This window comes from Siniperca chuatsi, linkage group LG20 (genome assembly GCF_020085105.1).
Source record: "Siniperca chuatsi isolate FFG_IHB_CAS linkage group LG20, ASM2008510v1, whole genome shotgun sequence".
NCBI classification, from domain to species: Eukaryota; Metazoa; Chordata; class Actinopteri; order Centrarchiformes; family Sinipercidae; genus Siniperca; species Siniperca chuatsi.
This window is the reverse complement of record NC_058061.1, coordinates 24480102-24502306: the sequence shown is the minus strand read 5'-3', so window position 1 is coordinate 24502306 and position 22205 is coordinate 24480102. Positions and strand designations below refer to the sequence as shown.

At 42.6% G+C, this 22205-nt stretch overlaps 1 protein-coding gene across 8 annotated transcripts in view; it reads left to right on the top strand.

Annotated features, from left to right (window-relative positions):
• The window catches only part of rbfox3a (RNA binding fox-1 homolog 3a), an 869263-nt gene that overhangs the window by 221820 nt on the left and 625238 nt on the right, over positions 1–22205 (top strand). For all 8 annotated transcript variants that reach the window (XR_006375924.1, XM_044178310.1, XM_044178308.1 and 5 more), the window contains one exon: positions 19791–19848. The gene's annotated coding sequence lies outside the window, so the exon portion shown is untranslated. The remainder of the gene's footprint in view (positions 1–19790; positions 19849–22205) is intronic.

Below are 22205 nucleotides of genomic sequence, written 5' to 3'. Positions count from 1 at the left end.
TGGAGGAGATGATTAGTGGCAGGTGTGTAATCAATACTCAGGTGAGTGCGATCTGCTGATTGCAGTGGGTGGAGCTGGTGGTGTCTGTGTTGGCTCTCTGACAACTTTCCTCCTTGATAAAGCTTATAGATAGGGTTGGCTTGGGTGAGCCCTGAACCATCCCTTAGTTATGCTGCTATAGGCCTAGAATGCCGGGAGACTTCCCATGATCCACCTGTTTCCTCTCTCCTTCTCTCCCTCTCCATCTGTATGCATTTTTAATCCCATTACTGCATGTTACTAACTCAACATCTTTTCTCTCCCATAGTTCTGTGCTTTCTCATTTATCTCCTCTCTCCTTCTGTCGCTTTCAGCAGGTATTTCTGCCTCTGGAGCTGCAGAAACTGGATCTGTGGTTGTGGGCCACCTGCTGCCCCCGTGTTCCTGCTCGACAACTGCTACTACAGTTGTTGTTATTGGCTCTGTTACTTATACTGACATTATTTTTCTTATAGCTATCATTTCTATTATTATTATTATCTTATTAATATTAACACTACAAGTACAATTCTACTACTATTATACTATTATATTATCTACTAATTTTTGTAATTCTAGGTGGTATTCTAGGTGGCATTTCTGTACCCCCCCCCCCCCCCCAAAACTTCTCTCGCTCTAAACCTCTCCCTCTTTTTCTCTCTCAAAACCTAACACGGCAGCGGCGGATGGCCGCCCACCATTAAGTCTGGTTCTGTCCAAGGTTTCTGCCTCTTAAAGGAAGTTTTTTCTTGCCACTGTCACCAAATGCTTGCTCATGGTGGGATATGTTGGGTCTCTGTAAATAATATTATAAAGAGTACGGCCTAGACCTGCTCTATAGGAAAAGTGCAATGAGATAACTTCTGTTATGAATTGGCGGTATATAAATAAAATTTAATTTAATTGAATACAAACTGAGATCGATCTGATAGATAGGATTTAAACCAGCTTAGTGTGGCTCCTTTAATGCCAATTAATTAAGAAAAGTGTAATGAGATAACTTCTGTTATGATTTGGCACTATATAAATAAAACTTCAGGGGGGCATGGTCCAAACAGAGGGTGAATGGGTGCCCCAGCAGATAATACCGCAGGACCTCGACCACCCACCAGATGGCCAGGCACTCTTTTTCGATTGTACTGTACCTGGCCTCCCTCTCTGACAGCTTCAGGCTGATGTATACGACTGGGCGGTTGACACAATGCACCTGTTGGGACAAAATGGCCCCCATTCCTCTCTTTGACGCCTCAGTCTGCAGAACAAAAGGGAAAGAAAAGTTAGGTTTGTGGAGGAGAGGCTCCCCACAGAGTTTTACCCTCTCGAACGCCAGTTGGCACCGCTCCGTCCACTGGACCGGATCTGAGACACCTTTCCGGGTGAGATTGGTCAAGGGACTGGTCAGCTCTGCGAAGTTGGGAATGAACCGCCAGTAAAAGCCAGCCAGCCGCAGGAACCGCCTCACCTGTTTTTTTGTCTTTGGCTTTGGGCAGGCGGCAATCGCAGTCTACCTGGGGGCGCACCTGCCCTCTACCCAAGTGGTACCCCAGATATCGTACCACCCTCCATCCAACCGCACACTTCTTCGGGTTGGCGGTGAGACCGGCCTGACTCAATGACCTGAGCACCACAGCCATCCTTCTTGCCTACAAGAATGATGGGGATACACCAGGGACTGTTGGACTCTTCTATTACCCCCATCTTCAGCATGGCCTTTAATTCTTCCTGAACCGTTTTCTATTTGTGCTCAGGCAACCGGTAGGGCTGTGAAAGCACCGTCACTCCCGGGTGAGTCTCAATGCGATGCTCTATGGCAAGATGCTGTTGCAACTCGGCAACGTCTGTTCTCTGGGACAGTGTGAGATGGTTGTCAAAAGGGAGCGAGGTGGCACTGATCGATTTTGAAACCTCAGGCCCAAACTCATCTCTCTCACTCACCGTTGTCACCAGAGCAACAGGCTTTGCCTCTCTCCATGCTTTTAGGAGGTTGAGGTGGTAGATCTGCATTGCCCCTCCCCCATCAGACCACACAACCTCATAGTCCACGTCGCCTACCCGCTGTGTGATCACAAAGGGTCCTTGCCACCTGGCGAGTAATTTGGGGCTGAACGAAGTAATACAATGAGTAATACAAGCTCTTTATCTCCTCGTGAATTGTCTTAATCTAGCCCCTCTGTTGTACAGGCATTGTTGACTCTCCTGAGCCTGGAGCAAATTCTCCCGTGACAACTGCCCTAATGTGTGCCCAGTTTTCTCAAACTAGGTCCAGGTCCCCCCGTGGGTTTCTGCCAAACAGTAACTCAAAGGGAGAAAACCCTGTGGAGGCCTAGGCTCCCACACTGCAAACAACAGAGGATCTAGCCACCTATCCCAATTGCGCTCATCCTCATGCACAAATTTACAGATCATGGACTTCAAAGTTTTGTTCAGACGCTCTACGAGCCCATCGATCTCAGGGTGGTATACACTGGTTCGGATCGACTTGATGCCCGATAATCCGTAAAGTTCTCTCAGTGTGCATGACATGAATGAGGTGCCCTGGTAAGTCAGGATCTCTTTTGGGATCCCGACTCGGGAGATGACCTGAAACAGTGCCTGCGGCACACTCTTTGCAGAGATGGTGTGCAATGGCACTGCTTCGGGATATTGGGTTGCATAGTCCACTAACACTAGCACAAAGTGATGTCCACATGTGCTCCGGTAAAATGGCCTGATGAGGTCCATACCCAGGCGTTGAAATGGGACCTCCATTAATGGTAATGGGCGCAAAGGCGCTCTTGGGATGGCTGGTTGGTTAACCATCTGAAATTCGGGGCAAGACGCACACCAACAGCGAACGTCTCCCCAAATCCCAGGCCAATAGAATCGGGCCATTATCTGGTCTAGTGTTTTATTACACCCCATATGCCCGGCCATTGGGTTGTAACTGAGCACAGCACACACATCCCATGTCCCTGATGGTTGTGCATGCACCCCCACACAGTGCCTCACTAACCTATCAAACCCAAGCCAATCTGTACCCAAAATCAGGGGGTGCGTCAGGCTGGAACTAACCGCCTTAACACAAAATTTTCTATGTCTAATTTCCACTGGCACTACAGGGTATCTGTGAACATCCCCATGTACACACTTTATATCCACCCAACCTGCCTCCAGTTTCTGGTGAATAATGGACTGCATACAACCCGAATCCACCATTGCCCGGTGTATACCCCCTTGGATTCTTACCGGAACGCGGTATGTCGTCCCTGGGCCGGGGGAGGGTGTCGGAGAGCCGGCCACCCGAATCACGGCAGTGTCCGGGCTGCCCATACCTCCAGCACTCCTGCCCCAGTGTTCGAGGAGCCCCCTGCAGGTCGTGAGCAGCGCCTGTAGCAGCTGGACCCTGGGAGGGTGTGAGAGAAGAGAGAGGGTGGTTAGAGCGTGGTAAGGGGCTGGGATGTGCAGGTGGCACTTGCCCAATGCCCCTTCTCCGCGGTGCTGGTGTTGGCCGGGCAGCCTCCTGGGGGCGGTCCTGCGGTGTCTGGCTTCAGGGGTGTACCACAAGGTAATCCTCCACCAGTGTGACTGCGGCCATCAGATCCACGGTGTGGTGGCACTTCACCCTCTCTGCCGCGGTTCCCCGGAGAGCAGTGGCAGCAGCCGCACCAACCACTCTGCCGCCGGCCATCCACATGCCACTGCCGTCGCCTCGAATATTTCAAGGAATGACTGGGGGCTCATCCGCTGCTGACATGTTGTGAGAGGTTGAGTGGGAGAGTGGTGGGGATGGCGGTATTGCAGCTCCCGGCCGGGACTCCAGGCTTGCTTGCAGCTGGGTCTGCTTTTCCGCCTGTTCCTGCATCCTTTCCAGCTTCTGCCTATTCACCGCCGCCTGCTCCTGGTGTATTGCCGCAATTTCGTCCAGCATCTGGGCCAGTACCGCCACTGGCTGCACCTATCCATTAGATAATGTATGTCTTATCATTACATAAACCATATAATGTCTTTTCCTTATGTGTTGGTACATTTCCTGCGATAGATCATATGCTGTGTTCCCACTTTATGTAAGCTAACGCCCAAAAACCTAGAATATTTAGCAATCTTTAAACAAAATGAATAACTAACAAATTAGGTTACAACAAACCTGTCAAAGGATTAACAAGATTGAAATACAAATTTTGTCATGCACTAACTACTTCAACTAACCCACCAAAATAGCATATTTTTTTGTGCTAGTTAGTGTTGCCATCTATCCAATAGCTAGTTTTGTCACCTCGTGGTAACTAGCTAACGTTAGCTAAACAGTTTCAGTCATAGTTAGTGTTAGGCCATAGCATGAGAAAATATTCACAATTATAATAATGTTAACGTTAGCTCATTTCTGGTTGACTTAACATGCCCTTCCAATAGGATGGTTAATGTACTAGCTAGCTAACCTGGCAGCAGCAAAAAAAAAGCTAATACTAAGCAAATTCATAAACATAACTTAATTAACTTAGTTGACCTTACCTTAAATGTCTTAGCTAGATGAGTTCACACCACACAGGTATTTACCTGTAACATGTTTCCTATTCGAGAGGCGGATGTATAAAGAGGTGCTGCAAGTCTTCTTCTTTACGTTTTTTTGGCGGATTGCAATACCAACTTTTGGGTGCATACCGCCACCAACTGTACAGGAGTATGTAGAACAGGATCTAGTTATATAAAAGATGATCATGCACCTCAGCCAATTGTGTCGTGCACAGAGTTCAGTTTGCATGTTATTTGAACACAAAGTGAGCATTTCTCACAATTTTTAGTGGTAGGCTATACAAAAATAATTTTTTTTTAGATAGTGATCTAATGCCTTTAGCACATAAAACATACTCTCACTCTTTCTCTGGCTCTTGCTCTCTCCAATAATAACACTAAATATGTTGTTAAAATGTTATTTATTTAATCGCAAATAAAAAAGTATTTCATTAATCACACAACCAAAAAAATCTCATAGCCAGACGTTCAAATATTGTACTGCATGTCTACGTCCAAGAGGGGTTGCAGTCAGATGTGCAGATATTGAACCTGATTTTCACGTCGTACAGACATACAGATATGGACCTGGACCAACCAACGCATTATAGACATGATCTGTGCATCTGGCAGACGTGTTCGTGGAGGTCTCATGTAGGAGATAATGGATGGATTGTGGTGAGCCTGAATGGGCCCCCTAAGATACTTGGGCTAGGGGGCAAATGTAACGGGTCCCTGTTCGGACTCACTCAGCTGTTTGGACCTCTCCTCCTGGTGTTGAGGGTCTCCTATACAGGGGTACTTGCCCTGCTGGTCATGACTGTAGGAGTTACAGGGGTGCTGCACATCCATATAGCTTTGGAATGTATTTTGGAGCTGCTGTGCAAGATATGAGGTCCTGGAGAGACCATAAGCTGGAGGTTCAGTTTGGGCCTGCCTCGCCTCCCCGGGGATGGGAATGTAGATCTGAGATGTGGTCTGCTGTTAGTCCTCCTTAATTGACTCCATGGCCCTCCTGGTCAGGAGGCCTCCTTGTAAGGGGATGTTGTAGACTGGAGCGCGAGGAGGGAGAGTGTTGGCTCGTTGTCCCCATAATGAGTATACCATGGGTCTCCTTCCATGACTGTCAACAAGGTTAGATAACGCCTAAGACAACCAGAAGTCACTTCTTTTTATTATACAATATATGTTAATCCTGCCTCTGTGTTTGCTGTAAAGGTACCAAAGTCTTTTTTAATTTTTCTGTTGGTCTCTTCTATTTTTTTGTTTTTTCCATTGTTTCCTTTGTTCTTTTCTCATTTTCTCTTTCTCTTTTTCTGGCTTTCTTCTTCCTGCACCCGTCCCCATGTATCCTTGTCTGGCACAATCTGGTTGTGATCTGCTAATTTCTGGTTTATCTATTCCTTCCTCATCAAAAATCTCTAGTACTTATCAGGAAAAAATATTTTTCATGTGATTATGGCAGTTTTATACTTTCTTGGAGAGTCAAAATCTATTGTTAGGCATTCTGACCCTCAGAATCTGATTTTCTGATAATATGTCCCCTCTTGCCTAGTTCCCACTTGACTCTCCTATGAACTACAGTAATGTCTAATCTGGGGTTGATTAATAGTATATTTTTTCCCCTATTAATTTTCTGGTACACTACCCACAATCTTTGTAAGAAATACACTTGTGTATTAAAATAAACAGTCACCCATTACATCAATGTAAGAGGAGCGGGCAACCTACTGGTCTCCTCTCTTTAACTGCTTGGTGGACAAAATCAACACAAGCATGCCACATTGTGCGTTCAGTAATCTCAGTGGGGTTGTGGCACTCGGCCACCTGAGATGAAGATACTGCACGTGCTTAATTTCTCCAAATAAGTGAATAGGAATTTAATCACCTTATTTACACAAAATCACCACCTTTCCATTTTACAATGAGCTCACAATCAATGTACAGTACACTACCACTTCTATCACAATTATTATTATCACTATTGTTATACACTGACAACACATACGCCGACAACACATGTATTCCATCAAGGCTCAGCCCAGTAGCAACAATGCAGCTGAATTTTGTCCTGCTGTTTATAATTTGGATTTTTTCCAACCGCCCCTGACTTCAGCTGGTAAAATAAGTGTCTCAGTAGACCCTGTCTTCACACAGCACTATTGTCAGTTTCACCTTAGCTGCCGTCCCCTTTTTTGGCCCCTTAGCAGCTGTCTCCTCCCAATTTAGCACAATCCAAATGTCGTTGCAATTAATCTTTAAAAATAGCTGTCATCCCCCAGGGCCTAACAGCTTCTACCACACAATTTTGGCACTATCCAAACGTTGTTGCAACTATATACTCAAAACACAGTTGGTCTTTTCAAAACAACACAATCAGCAGAAATAGCACTGTCCAAACTTCTTCTTCCTTAGAGCTGTCCAACTATTTCAAAATAAGTTTTTAGATCTGTCCAGGCATATTTTAAAGAAACATAAGTTTCAGGCATTGCAATTGACACATAACACACAACATAGCAGTTTTCAAGCATGCACATTACAAATCACCCCTGACTCCTACATCATGACATTAATCATCATTTCAGCGTGTACTTAGTTCTTTAAAGGAGGGGCAACGTGTTACCTGTGGCAGATGCCACGCCCAGGCCTCCAGGTCCCAAAGTCCCTCCTGGCTGGCTCGCCAATTGATGTTGCATAAAAACTACTCAATTCAATTCAATTTCATTTATATAGCACCAATTCATAACAGAAGTTATCTCATTGCACTTTTCCTATAAAGCAGGAAATACCACCTAGAATTTTTAAAATAGTAGAAATGTAATTGTAGTGTTAATATTAATGAATTAATAATAATAGGAATGACAGCTATAGGAAAAATAATGTCAGTGTTATAACAGAGCCAATAACAACTACTGAAGTAGCAGTTGTTGAGCAGGAACACGGGGGCAGCAGGTGGCCCACAACCACAGATCCAGTCTCTGCAGCTCAGGAGGCAGAAATACCTGCGGGAGAGAGAAGATGTTGAGTTAGTAAAATGCAGTAATGGGATAAAAATGCATACAGATGGAGAGGGAGAAAGGAAAGAGATGCATCATAGGAAGTTTCCCGGCAGTCTAGGCCTATAGCAGCATAACTAAGGGACGGTTCAGGGCTCACCCAAGCCAGCCCTAACTATAAGCTTTATCAAAGAGGAAAGTCTTAAGCCTACTCTAAATTTGGAGATGGTGTCTGCCTCCTGAACCCAAACTGGAACCTGATTCCACAGGAGAGGAGCTTTAAGTGGGCCACTAAATCTTTGGGTCTTCCACAACAATTAGTGTTTTTAGAAATTATCAAACAGTTCAAAATCTTGAAGAAAATACCCCAAAAATGAAGTAAAACACTGAGACAGGCAGAGTCAGGTGCAATTCGTAGATTTACTGTAAATCAGGCGAAAATACAGCAAACTGAGGCTGGTTCATGAACACACACACTGAAGACTTACTGTGGAGACTACTGTCAAAAATAATGAGTGCTAAGGATGGATTTGTTGGGTCTCTGTAAATAATATTATAAAGAGTACGGTCTAGACCTAATCTATAGGAAAAGTGCAATGAGATAACTTCTGTTATGAATTGGCGCTATATAAATAAAATTGAAATGTATTGCTGCTTTTACTGTTAATGATTAACAGTCACAGGCATTGCTATCAACTAAACCAACAAGCTGACAACCCCTTTTACATGGCAGGACTTTGTGTGGACTAACTTTGTACTCTGATTTCCCACAAGCAAGCAACAGGCAGCCTTATATGACAATTTGGGGGGTGTTGATTATGCAGTTTGTGCAGTTGAGAGAGTTTGGTGAATGCAATCAATCGCAGAAAAAAGTAAGAGAGATTTTAGGATAAGAATGAAAATGTTCTTGCATGTGGCCCATTGTGAGGGCATGATGAGTTTTAAAATCATGGTGGTGTCTATTTTGAATGATGAAAATCACATCATCAAGGCATTTTTCTAGGTTAAGTATGAGTTCGTACCTGACAAATGAGAAATGTTTTGGTGAGAAAGTTTCTCCCACAATGATGGCATGTGAGCCCTGAACTCATTGATTGTGAGAAAGTGCCAGTTGCTGGCTGCTCATTTGCCCATTGCCATTGCTTCACTCGGTTTATCAACAGCAATTCCCAGGCCTTTCATAGAATGTTTAGCTGCCTTCAAACTGCAGCTTTAGGGGGCCAACTGGATGCTTGCCCATAGCTACTGTGCTATAGAGAAGCTGTTTTGGTAGGCTTATTTTGTTCATGTGGTGTATGTGTCCAGCCCATTTGATCTACAACTTTTCAAGCATGGTATGGATACTTGATGTGCAAGCCCGGGTGAGGATATCAGTATCATAAAGCTTATTTATTTTGCCATTTGATTCTCATGAGCTTGCAGAGACAGGTTCTACGAAAATGATTTAGCGGTCTGGCATTCCTGCTGTAGATGGTCCAAGACAGGCATGTGTACTAACCCTATCACCACACAAGAATGCAAAATATGGACCAATATGGATGGAATTCATAGGGCTACTGGGCTGATCATTCAGAAAAGTAATGATGCTGTGATCCCAGATGTTTGTACAAGGTCTATCAAAAGCATTCTAACATTTATACATAATAAACTATGTATAGTACATTACTGCTGGCCATTTTTCAAAGCTTACCATGGATTTTTAGATTGATTTCTTTCCTTCCAGGAAGCCATTGGTTTCAGTTCGTTTCAGTGTGATATGAAAACCAACATGCAGAAACTTTAAGCTTGTTTGAGAAAATTAATCCATCACAGTGAACAAAGTTACTGTTCACGGTCCCTACTTGTGCAGTCTAGGACACCTCGACATCCATAATCTGAGAGTGGGCTGCCATTGCTTTCATTAACTATCTTGTTGATGGATTACCTATATGCAGCAACTATCAAGTCTCCAAGGTGATTTTCACTCTGCAGTGAGCTGAATGGCAACCAATGTCTCCCTGGCCATCAGGAAGTCAAACTAAAAATGTATGTCATGCTTCGTAGGATGATTGGCCAACATATAATGTGTAAAAACCTCACACGCATCTGATGGAACATATACGCTTCTATTTGAAACAATCCTGATGTCTTCACATGGCTTGTGTTTTACCTGTGCTATACTGTACATATAGCCAAAGCGGATTTTTACACTTCAAGTCCATTCCATTTTTTCTGTTTTACACATGTAACTACAATGATTGTGTGATGGGCTCTGGGCCCTGCCAAAACACTGGTGACCTACACTCAGTTTTGTACCTGAACATATCCTGTGTAGCTGCTGCTGCTACCACTATGCCTCTTGTCTAGACACAGTGTTTGTTTGTTCTATTGTGCATTTAATTTAATTTCCAAAGCCTAAAACAAATCAAGTTAAATGTCAAAAGTTTGTCAGCTGTGCAGAATTCCTCACAGTAACCTCAACATTAGCATCAGCACTAAGGACACCTGTTCAAAGGTAACACTAAAATACATGCTTTCTATTTCAGTAACTAACATAGCTATCATAGCTATCATTAACTTTAGTTAATTTTCTGACTGCCACTTGAGGAGGGTTGCTTAGGATTGGTCAATAATTTTGGTACAATATTTAGAACAATATTTGGCATGTAAGGACCTTTTTTGAGATTTTTTTTCTCATCCCTTTGTCATCCATTTTGTTGGAGTTTGAGGGCTTCATATTTTTCCAAAAAGATATCTGTTGCTGCCATTTGGAAGCATAAGGTGTGAAAGCGCTTTGAGTAGTCAGAAAGACTAGAAAGGCACTATATAAATACAGTCCATTTGATGTTGCTGACTGGGGTTTTAGATTAAATGAAATGGCTTCGATTTAAAAACAAAAGATAGTGTTATTAGCAATACCAAAAAAAAGCATAATTAACAACAAAGACCAAGGCAAACATGTGCAGCACATCTCATAAAAAGAGCCCATCAGGTCCCAACACGAGCCTGTGGAGATGTTTACACTGACTGAGTCTCCACTGAATCAGCCTTACTATCAGTCTGTTTGCTTTGTTTCTTCTTGTCAAGGACAAATAAAGAGCTGCCTCTGCCTGTTCTATAGGGACCGGCTGTATGTAGCTGTATGGAATACACACATGCTTATATTTACACATACACAATGGCCCATACGAATTGGAGTTTGTTCAGTGTGATAGGATCTGGAGATTTGCTGTGTGGTGTGAATGATTATCTGCATGTTTGTTTGTTGTTTCTGATTCTGATTGTTGCTGTAGCGTTGCTCCTCAGGTCATTGACTTCTTTGAATGTAATGCCTGAGGGACACACACACTCACCAATGAAAACACACACAAACGCAGGCACAGTTTGGAAGGCAGCAGTAGTGAGAGTTGAAATTCCAGAGAATGTCCCAGAGGTCTGTTCCTGCAGCATCTTGTGTATTTTTCTTAAGCTAACTTCTTTTTTTCTCTTTACTGCTTCTGTGGTCCACTGTTACCATGGAAACGCAGTTTATCATATGTTTTTAACCAGAGAAATTTGCATCTCCAGTATTTTTCTCTCCTCTCCCTTGTTATTGAGGGAGAAATATTGTAATTGCCCAATTTTAAGGGAAAGCAGGGTAGAGAGTGAGTGGCTACCAGCCATTGGTATAGCTGTCTGTATCTGTTTAGTGGAAATTGTTTTGCCATGAAACACCATCTGTCTGGCCTGCTGGCTAGCTGCACACTGATCTGTATCTATAGACTCAACTTCAGTTTCAAGTGTAGCAGCCATTAGAGCTACACACAAATGTTAACTTGAAGAACTGACAGTGTTTTAATGACAAGCTGAGAAGTGTTTATTAATTTTAGGGAGTGTTTAAGCAGTGTATTTACAGTGTATTTTGTATGATGCAGGTATTTTGTAACATTTTGTTTATTAATTTATGTATTTATTTGTCATGGATCCAAACAAATCTCCATTGAAACCCAGGGTGATAGCAAGCCATAACAATTACTCATAACTACATGGGTCCACTCAGTTCCTAGTAACCAAGACCCTATTCAGGACCCGATTCTGTTTGGATCAGGTAAGGTCCCATTGTCTTTCCACGGGTCTCAGGTCTGTATGTCTAATACCTGAGGAAAACCAAGCGGATTCTATCAGCTCTGATCACACAGTGTATCATCATCATCACAGGAAAATGTGTGAAGTGTAAAGTGCAGAAAAAAAATGACATATTGCTGCGCATGTATTGATGGAGCATCATGCTGCTGTGCTCTCTGTATTTGGGTCTTTTCGAGTAGACCCGCATTTTGTTTTGTGTCTAATTAAAATCAGTTCTAAATGAAACGGGTCCCTTTCTCTTTTTTTATTATTTGTTGGGCTTTTTTGCCTTTATTTGATAGGAACAGCTGAAGAGAGACAGGAAATGTAGGAGAGAGAGGGGATGACATGCAACAAAGGGCTGTGGGCTGATGGGAACAAACTCGGTCCCTTTCAGGTCGGATCACCTTTTTTGAAAATGTATTCATGCATGTCGGTGTTACGGACAGAACAGGCCGGAGACACCAAGATGAGAAGGATAGTTTATTGCACCAAAGGAAACTGGTACTGAGAAGAGGATAGTTCTACCGTCCTTAGAATGGTTGGAGAGGAGCTCTGGGGTTGTGGGGACACACACTGGAGAGAGGTGATGCATAGAACCGGGATCTGGAGTGATACAAACTGAAGTCTGGTGATGTTTGGGACTGAGACTGGAGTTCTGGAGACAAGGAGACGTCTAGTAGACACGTGGGTGAGTCCGTGGCGTTGTGGAGGTAGGAGTAGAAGATCTGTCCTTAATCCAAACGAGACCGGACACTGACTGAGGTGAGGGATGGTGTTTTATAGGGGAGTGGAGTGATGATTAGATGCAGGTGTGTAATGAGTGACAGGTGAGCGTGACTACTGGCTGGTGAGAACATGACAGGCTGTGACAGTCGGGCTTGTCAAGGTTTCCACAGGTCTATTTCACATTGGGTCCAAAGTTTTGGACAGAATCCTCTTAGTCCTAGGATGTCCAGTAGGGTTGATTTGGTGACAAATATGGTTTAATACTGCAGTAAACACTCAGCTATTTTGTCAAAAATACAACACAAAACCAGCTGATATATCTGGTTACAATGCAGCCAAACACACACTCATCAGCGACGAACAATTAATGATTGAATGAGGACCACTGTTTACCAGATAAAGCAGTGAATGATATCTTGGCAAGATTAACTAGGGAAACACAGGAGACCACCGACCACCTGGTCGCTGAAAACTTTAACATTAACCTATGAAACTTGTGAAACTTGCATCGTTGAGCAGCTGAGCGATTGTTGAAAAGCACAAGGGTAAACAGTTTATTAGCAATCAGCAAAATTGTTTTTCATTTCCATCTCTAGTCAGCACCTACCCATTTCTCTCTATGTACACTCAACACATGCACACACATACATGCATACTATTTCACACATTGAAATACAGTACCTGTAAGATAAATTATCTCAGTTTCACTGGCCTACCATCAAAGAGGAGGAGATGGGGGGAAGGAAAAATGGCAGAGAAAGGTGGCAGTACATCCAGCTAAAGTGAGTCTTTATTCCCTCACTGGGAACTTCAGAACTAGGCTTATGAGGTGATTATGAAATAATGGAAGCCAAACATGTCTATATCTGTCTATGGGAGACTGTCTACCGGGGGTGTAGGAGGGTGGTCAGAGGGGAGTAGAAGGAGTTCAAGTTTATTAGTCACATATAATAATACAGAGTACAATTCTCTACCATTGTGCAATAAAAAATAAGTAAAATAGAATATGAATAAATAATAGAAAAAAGTAATAAATAATAATGGTAAATAACTTTGAAGTAATAAGTAAGTAAAAATATTCTTGAATAGTAGGGCAGTGTCCTCATTTAGGATCCTAGTGGCGTGAGGGCAGAAGCTCTTCCTGAGCCTCACAGTGATGGCCCTATCTGCCTGCTCAGCTGTCGTCTTGCTTATACAGGAGAAGATAGTAGAATGAACTATTGCTAGGGACGTAGAGGTCAAATCCATTTCTAGGGTTGCAAGCTACCCCTACTTGAAGTGTGTGACCTGCACCTCACCTCACACCCTCATCGAGTCCCTGTGACAGAAAATTCCTTCACACATGCCAGTTTGTAATGTTTCCAGTCAGGATGCTTTCTGTCAGGTTCAAGACACCTAGAACATTTAAATCATATACACGTTGGACGTATGACGTTGGTCAACTTCCCATATGCTTTCTTCATCACTTTCATGAATACGTTCCCCCATTAAAACTTAATCCTAAATCTCTCATTCTTAACACTTGTTTTGTATGACTTGCTCCGTATTAAATAAGTATTCCACTGAGAAACTAACAAGTCTCATTCATCAATCATTTGAATAATCAGATTTTTGTATGTATTTTGAGTTCAGGTGAAGAGTTAAACTAATTAAAAAATCTACATTCATAAAATACCAATATATAACTTTACAGCAGCAGAATGTGTAGTGTTAACATGAACATAATCTATAACTGATATAACACTCAAACAGCATTGCCCATGTTCAGTCATTTCAAGGTAAAAATGACACTCACTGTGCCAATTTCATTAAAATATGCCAAGTCCCTCTCAACCAATCAACCACGTTTTAAAATAGAAAGGACACTTTGACTACATTTTAAAGTTCTGTTGTAGTTTTGGTATTGTCACTTCCTGGTTTATTTTGTAGTATTCTCTTTCCTGTGTCTTGTGTTTTTACTTCCTGTCTGTGTTTTCCCTCCAGTTTTGATTGTTGGTCCTCCCTTGATTGTTGGCACCTGTGCCTTGTTATCTCACCTCCCCTAGGGTATTTAGTCTTGGTCTTTTCTTTGTTCTGTGTCGGATCTTTGTTGTACACATGGTGTTGTTGCTGCCAAGCGTATTGTGAGTTTATCTTGGATTCTTTGTTCTCCTGTGGACCATTTTTGGATTCTTGGATTTTTGGATTTTGTCTGCTCATTACCTGTCTGCTCACCTCTGCCTGTTCTAGCCTGCGTCCACATACCTCCATATAGCACCTCGCCTTACGACAAGTTCACCTTTATGAAACCAAGAAAATGCAACAATCTGGCAGCTTTTCTAAAATATATAATATCGTAATAGCACTTTTAGAGTAGGAGCCTGTCCTCTTTCCATAACACTTCATTACCAGTAGTAATTGTTTGCTTTATTTTCTTGTGTTTCTCTTTCCTCTTCACCCTCTGACTCTCTGCTGCTACTTTCTGCTAATCCTTCTCCTAACCAGGCCCCTTTAATGTGGCCCGCTGCTTCTACCCTAGACGCTGGCTGGTCCTCCTCATTCTCCCTGCTCCTTCTTCTACCTGACTCATTACATTCTCTCCTACTTCGTGTCACAAATGGCTCTTCCTCTTCCCCTATTCTGATCTTGATAAAACACTTTCTCAGTCTCAGCTTCACCATAAAACGTTCCTACAATCTTTTTCTTTTTTTTCTTTAGCAACTTTTTCTGCGTGCAAAGCATGATTAATGTACTCATCAAGAGTACCAGTAGACAGTCCAATGTAGTGCCTCTGCACCTAGCTTCTGATTGCGTCTTTTGAGCCCGCATGTAAAGCATTTTTCAACTGTTGTCTGTAAGCTCCTTGGTCATTATTGTCATCAGTCAGTCCCGAATGGATTTTAAACACTGTAGTCATGCGGTGTCTATAGTCATCAAAGGTTTCATCATCTTTTTGTCTTGCTCTGCCTATTTCAGTGTAATTTGCCTTTTGTCTAATCCTGGCTTTGGCTCTGGTTGCCAGACCGTTTACTCCTACTGCCATTTGTTGGCTGTCCCATGGAAGAGGAGCATCACCTGCTGCGTTCAGAGGATTCCAATCTCCTCTAACGTTATACCAATCTGGTCCCAGAGCACACATCCGGATTTGTTGGATTTCTTGTCCATTTAGATGATAGGATTTTCGCACATTTTCCATGTGAATTACAAATTGGGTGACATCTTCTTTGTATGGAGTTATGCCCTCTAAGGCTTTTTTAACATCATTCATGTTCCAAGTTCTATAAACAAGGATTGTTGGTGGTTGGCCTTCATCCGTGTTTGGATTAGCTACTTGTATCATAGGATACTCATCTGCTACTTTTATGTCAACGGCTGGAGGATTAGTTGGGGACAAAAGACCTCCCAATTTCTTAGACCATCCGAGGCCTGCAGTACCTCGGGTTGATCTTAGTGCTCTGGGATGCGTGGTATCATACTCAGGGGGTTCTTCTTGGGGAATATCAGGGTATAGTGGAGCTGTAGGAGGAGGTCCCCCTGAGGCACCTTCCTCATTTCTCCGTTCTGCCCTTCTTCCTACCGGCCCTGTCTCATCATCCTCCTGTCTGTGAAACATTACTTGTTTTTTTTTTCAGTTTTCTCATCTACTTCTTCTATTTTTTTCTCTTTTCTGTCTCTTTCTCCAGCTTCACGTTTTTCAGCTACTTTCATCCAATATTTGGTTTCCTCATAACCTGCCTTTTTCATCTTTTTAGGATCTTTGTTAGTGTTGTTTTGTATTGTTTCCTGTAGTAGCTTAATTGTTTTGACGTTTAGTTTACCATTAAACCTGTAATCTTTTACCCATTTATCCAAATATTTTATTTTATCAGGATCCTGTTTTTCTATATACTTCCAATCTTTACACTGTAAATCCTCCCTAGTTTTGGGCTTACTTTGACTCTTGCCCATACTGGAGCTGTTTTTTATGTATTTTGGTCCAACGCTGGGTTAACACCTAGGGTGTTCTAAACGTTGGGATGTTATCAGTGGGGCAATAATTAAAGGTTATTATTATTATTCCAGGTAATTCTCACTTCAACTCTTCCGAGTGGAGAATTCTTGCCTTTGCTTCCTGTAAGGTTTATTGCTTTCTTTCCCACTGTTTTGGTATGAGAAAAAAAAATACCTAATGGTATTTCTGTCTCCGTTCACTCACACAATCATTCACACTCCTATTTACTTATTTACAGACGTCTTTTTCGCACACTTTTGAGGCCTACTAATTTACCATGGAGTTTTAACTTTTAGTCTCACTAAAAGGGGATTCCACCGTCCCACCCGAATTATTCTCTTGCCTGATAGGGTCTAGAATCCTCAGGGCTTTTTCTTTTGACGCGCTAAACAGCCGCAGTCACAAAGGATTTCCTTTTGACGTGCTAACAGCTGCAGTCACAAAGGTTTCCCTTTTGACGCGCTAACAGCCGCAGTCACACAGGTTTTTAACTTAAAACCTACTCACGGAATTTAAGTCAGCGACAGGACTCCGCTGTCCTCAGCCTTTCGTCTAACTCCTCCAGATTCCGTCAATCCTCGGTTTCCAGCCGACAAGGAGGAACCCCAGTTCCCCTCAAAGGGATCCTGTGAGCCCACCTAGGGGCCCGCTGTGGCCAGACTTTCCTGGAATCCTCCGCGTCCACTGGAAACTCTGGATGTATTGGAATCCGGCTCGAAGGACCAAGTTAATGTCAGGTTCAAGACACCTAGAACATTTAAATCATATACAAGGAAAGAAAGACAAAGGCATTAACTTAAGTTTTTACTCGCGAGGAGAGTAAGCATAGATGCATTCAGTTACATCTCCTACTCACTCTGAAGTGCATCTATGCAGCCTCCTCTCTTTTATTCAGTTTAGGAGATTCCCTGTTAGATAGTTCTCTAAGGGGTGGGGGAGGTGTATAATGCTTAATAAGAAACAAGGTATGTTGAGACTGCTCTAATCTCGTGAGAGTGACCTTGGTAGCAACCGTGAGACTATCTTGGTTCGATGTCAGCCTGCCCTGCCAGTCATGAGATAGCAGGGTGCCATTCCTGTAATTCTCACAGACACAAGTTTAATAACACACATACACACACACAGCATTGCTGTGCACTTTAAAGGCCACTAGGAACAAAACATAAATGGGACAGGACTGTGTGTCTCTGCCTCCTTTTTCCTAAAATCAATGATCATCTCCTTGGTTTTGCTGACAATGAGCAGTAGGCTGTGCTCTACCACTGCAAGATTGTTAATTTCCTACCAATATGAATTCTCATCGTTGTTTGTAATCCTGCCAATGATGGTAGTGTCGTCCACAAACAAACAGAGTTCTCTCCATGTTGGGGATTGCAGTCATTGGTGTACAGCGTGAACAGGAGGGGACTGAGCACAATGCCCTGGGGGGCTCCAGTGTTGAGCACTAGAGTGGAGGTCTGACCGCCAAATTGAATTGTCTGGGGTCTGTTTGTAAGGAAGTTCAATATCCAGTTGCAGATTGTAGTACTCAAGTGCTAAGTTTGCCAATCAGTTTCATGGGGACATTGTGTTGAATGCTCAGTTGAAATCAACAAACAGCATTCTGATGTAGGTGTTACTATTTTCAAGGTGTGTGAAGACTGTGTGGAGGGCAGTGGAGATGGCATCCTCTGTGGATCTTTTGGTTCTGGTGAGGATCCAGGCTAGCTGGTATGTTGTTTTTGATGTGTGGAGAACCGGTTTTTCAAAGCACTTTATAAGAATGTAGGTGAGTGCCACAGGGTAGCCATTTAGACTAGACACAGCAGACATTTTAGGTATAGGGACGATGGTGGTTGTATTGAAGCAGGTGGGAACAATCTGCTGTGACAGTGATATGTTAAAAATGACATCAAAGAGCTGATTAGCACATGTTCTTAGTACACAGCCAGGGATGATATCAGGCCAGCAGCTTTACTCATATTCACTCTCAGCAGGATTCTTCTCACATCCGCTAAGGATACTGACAATGGCCGGTCTTCTGGAGGCGGAGTATTTTTTTTTTCAATTCAGTTCAATTTATTTATATAGCGCCAATTCATAACAGAAGTTATCTCATTGCGCTTTTCCTATAGAGCAGGTCTAGACCATACTCTTTTTAATATTAATTACAGAGACCCAACAAATCCCAGTAGAGTTGACACCTGACTATTTGTTGAGGACATCAAAGTGAGCATAAAATGTGTTATAACAATAACAAAAATGTGTAATGACAAAGTTGAATCTAATCTTAAGCCTCACACATAATACTTTTGGCTTTCTGATGTTCAGGAGGAGGTTGTTTCCTGACACCAGCGGGTCAAGCCCACTACATCTTTTCAGATAGGCCTTCATTGTTATCTTCATTGTTGTTATGTGATCGGGCCCACCACAGCTATGTCGTCAGCAAACTTGAACACGGTGTTGGAGTGGCTACACAGTCGTGTGCTTACAAGGAGTACAGCAAGGGGCTCAAAACGCAGCCCTGGGATGCTCCAGTGTTAAGGATGAGGGTGGATGAGGTGTGTCTACCGACCCTCACCACCTGGGGTCTGCCTGTCAGGAAGTCAAGGACCCACCTGCACAGCGAGGTGTTTAATCCCAGGTCCTTGAGCTTTGTGACAAGTCTTTAGGGGACACTGAACTGTAGTCAATGAACAGCAGTCTCACATAGCTACCTCTCTTGTTCAGATGGGACAGGGTAGTGTGGAGGATGTGTGCTATGGCAAACTGTAGTGGGTCCAGTGTGCTGGCATGTGGCCAGACTGCAGCCCTAAGCTGTAGGCTGCAGTGCGTGTTATATAGCATTCTGGATGGTTCTGGTAATCCATGGTTTCTGGTTGTGGAATGATTTAACTGTAGTTTTGGGTGTAGTTGCTTCTGTTGTTTTACAAATTAAATCCAACACAAACTCAATGAATCCACTGATGTCCTCGATGACGTCAATATCCAGGAATGTGCTCCAGACTGCGTACTCTGTAGGGTGGTTTCTGATTGGCCTGACCATTTCGTGTCACCTTGTGTCTTGGGGGGCACACAACGTAGTTTGTTTACATACTTGGTTTGTAGCAAGATGGCTGTATGGTCGCTCTTCCCGAACCCAATCCGCTCTACAGATGTTTTTGAATGGCATGTAGCAGTGGAGGAGAAAGGGATATTACTGCTGCTGTTCAAACAAGGACCTGTCAGAACATTCCTATGTATACAGGCATACACAATTTATACACAATCTACACAATGCAAACAAACACACAGGAAATGTACACAATCTCTCTTTGTCTCTATAACAAAAAGAAGTTTCCACAAAGCACACAGACAACCTCACAGATTAAGGAAACACCAGCACAACTGAAACTTGCACATGCAGTCCAAACCACATCCATCCAGCGGTGGCATACACTACCTTTTCATTTTCTTGATGTTTTGCCATAGTCTTGGTATTGAACTACCGTATCTGTTTAAATGTGTGTCTTTGTGTTTTTCTACAGGCTGACATATAACTGAAGACACATCCAGACGTCTCATCCACTTTGCCAACATCCTAACGTAAGTAGTAAATGCCAGTTTACTATCATTATTTATATCCTATTTTTCTCTATTTCCTTCCACTTCTACAACCTCTTTCAGCCTGGATTTAAATCACAATGAAGGGATGGAAGGAGTGAAAAATGCTCCTCACTGTAGTCTTACGATTAATTAAATAACTTAAATTAATTGTGCTATAATTGTGGTATAACTGCTGTAAATGAATAATACTTTGTAACCTCTGTTTCACACTAGTGGCAAATATCCTCCTAGTTTATTCAGAAGATGGCTTTATGTGTTGAAACATGTTGGAACTCTGCCAACTGCTGTTGTCAGAAACTCTGAAATCTTAGGATTCCTGTAAATCTAAGGTGGTACAATGTGGCTGAGACCTGCAGGTGTTCTCAGTCTAAAAAGGCTATAGAGCAGTTTTCTTCCATGAGACCCTTGAGTATACATTGCAGTCTTTAAGTATTAGGACAGTGATGTTTTTCACAACTATGTCTCCTTAATACTGTTAATTTTCAATCTTGAATATGGTCAGAGGGAAACAAAAATTTGTATCCACATAATGAGGAAACAGTTTTTAATGAAGTGCTTGCTTAAGATTAGGGAAGGATTGATGGTCTTGGTTAAATATTGGAAAAATCAAACATGATATGAGTCAGTTTGTGTTTAATTTTTGAATATTTAATCAAAGCCACTATCTTTCCCTTAATCAAAGTGCTTATATAGCCTAAACCTAAGCACATGCAAACCCCCGATCCTAAACACGATTCAGGCAGCAGTTATATTTCCTCCTTTAGATTGTGATTCATTGACTATCCATAGTGTCAATTACCAGAGTACTATCCACGTCTGGGTGACCTGTGAGCATTGGTTTTTGTCTGCAGTGTCACTGCTTCTTCTTTCTGGATGGATTGTTGCTTCAACACTTTGACTAGCTTTGTAGTGCACTATGTCACATAGAGACAACTGAGGTATTGTACTGATGAGCGTCATTTCTGTTAGCACAACTTTAGAATTTACTGCAGATAGTCTCACAGGGAAAGCAGTATGTACATAAGTACATACTATATATCTTGAGTCAACTGTGGTGGGTTTTAAATATGGGAAAGTGTGAAATATCTAAACCATCATGTTAAGAGGTAGGGATAGTGATTAAAACAAGAGATTGCAGTGGATTCAGAATGCAGCTGGGGGTGTAACTCCAACAGGTCAGTGGCAGAACCACAACCAGAATTTCAAATTGTCTGTAGATATGTATTATTGCCAGAAATTCACAAAACCATGCCTGGCTCTGCAGGCCTAGTCTGGTCATTTTGGTGTCTCAAAAATATCTCATTAGTCAGAGGTACTAAGACGGTACTCTCTTGAAAAAGCAGGCAGAGTTTTGAATAGGCTGAAGAGATAGTTTTGTTTAAAAGGAAGGAAATCCTCAATAGGCAACGACCATAGACTGTGTAAAAAAAAATAAAAAAAATGGACATAGTGTCCATGACGTCACCCATAGGTTGAGCCATTGTGAAGCTCAAAGTGGGCGTTTCCTGTGGCTCCGGCCATCACCTTCTTGGCAGCGCCTGACTCTGGCTAGTCCAAAAATGGGCAAAGAGGTGGAGCTGAGGCAGGCCAAATGAAGCCTGGTTGATGAAACCACCTAGCGGCAAGCCACCTGAGAGGGCTCCCACCTGTCACTTAAAGCGGCCATGTCCTTAATTATGCATAACTTTAAGCCTTAATATAATTTAAACGGGTGAGTTATATGAAAATTCACCCCCCTTACAGTTGTCGTGAACGGGGGAAATTAGCCATAGAGACCAAAACTATTTTTTGTACCAGGCTGTAAACATGTTTATTTCTACTGTAAAGCTGGGCATTTTAACATGGGGGTTAATGGGGATTGACTCACTTTTGGAGTCAGCCTTAAGTGACCATTCGAGGAACTGCAGTTTTTGGCACTTCCACATTGGCTTCAATTTTCAGTCCCGGAGGTTGCCGCTTGGCAATGACTCAACTAATGACACTTTAGATGGCATTCTACCTCCACTCGCCTAATAATCCTTGATGAATGATAATTGCATAAACAGTGTGATGTCATTGCAGCTGGGATGAGGATGATGGTTAGCTAAATTGTTTCTGCTCAGAAAAGTTCAGCTTCCTTGGCTAGGCTTCCCCACAGCGGCCCACAGTGTCCTAAATTTACTTTTGAACAATTGAGGTGTTTGCGTTTTACTCTAGCTTTTCAATATAGAGTTTCATTTAGGGTCAAGCAATAACATTCAGATAAAATAATGAACTTTTCACTGTGAGGAGTTTTTGTGGTGCAGCCACTGGCCTTGACAATTTAACAGCTCTCCGAGTAATTTCTTTTTTCTTTT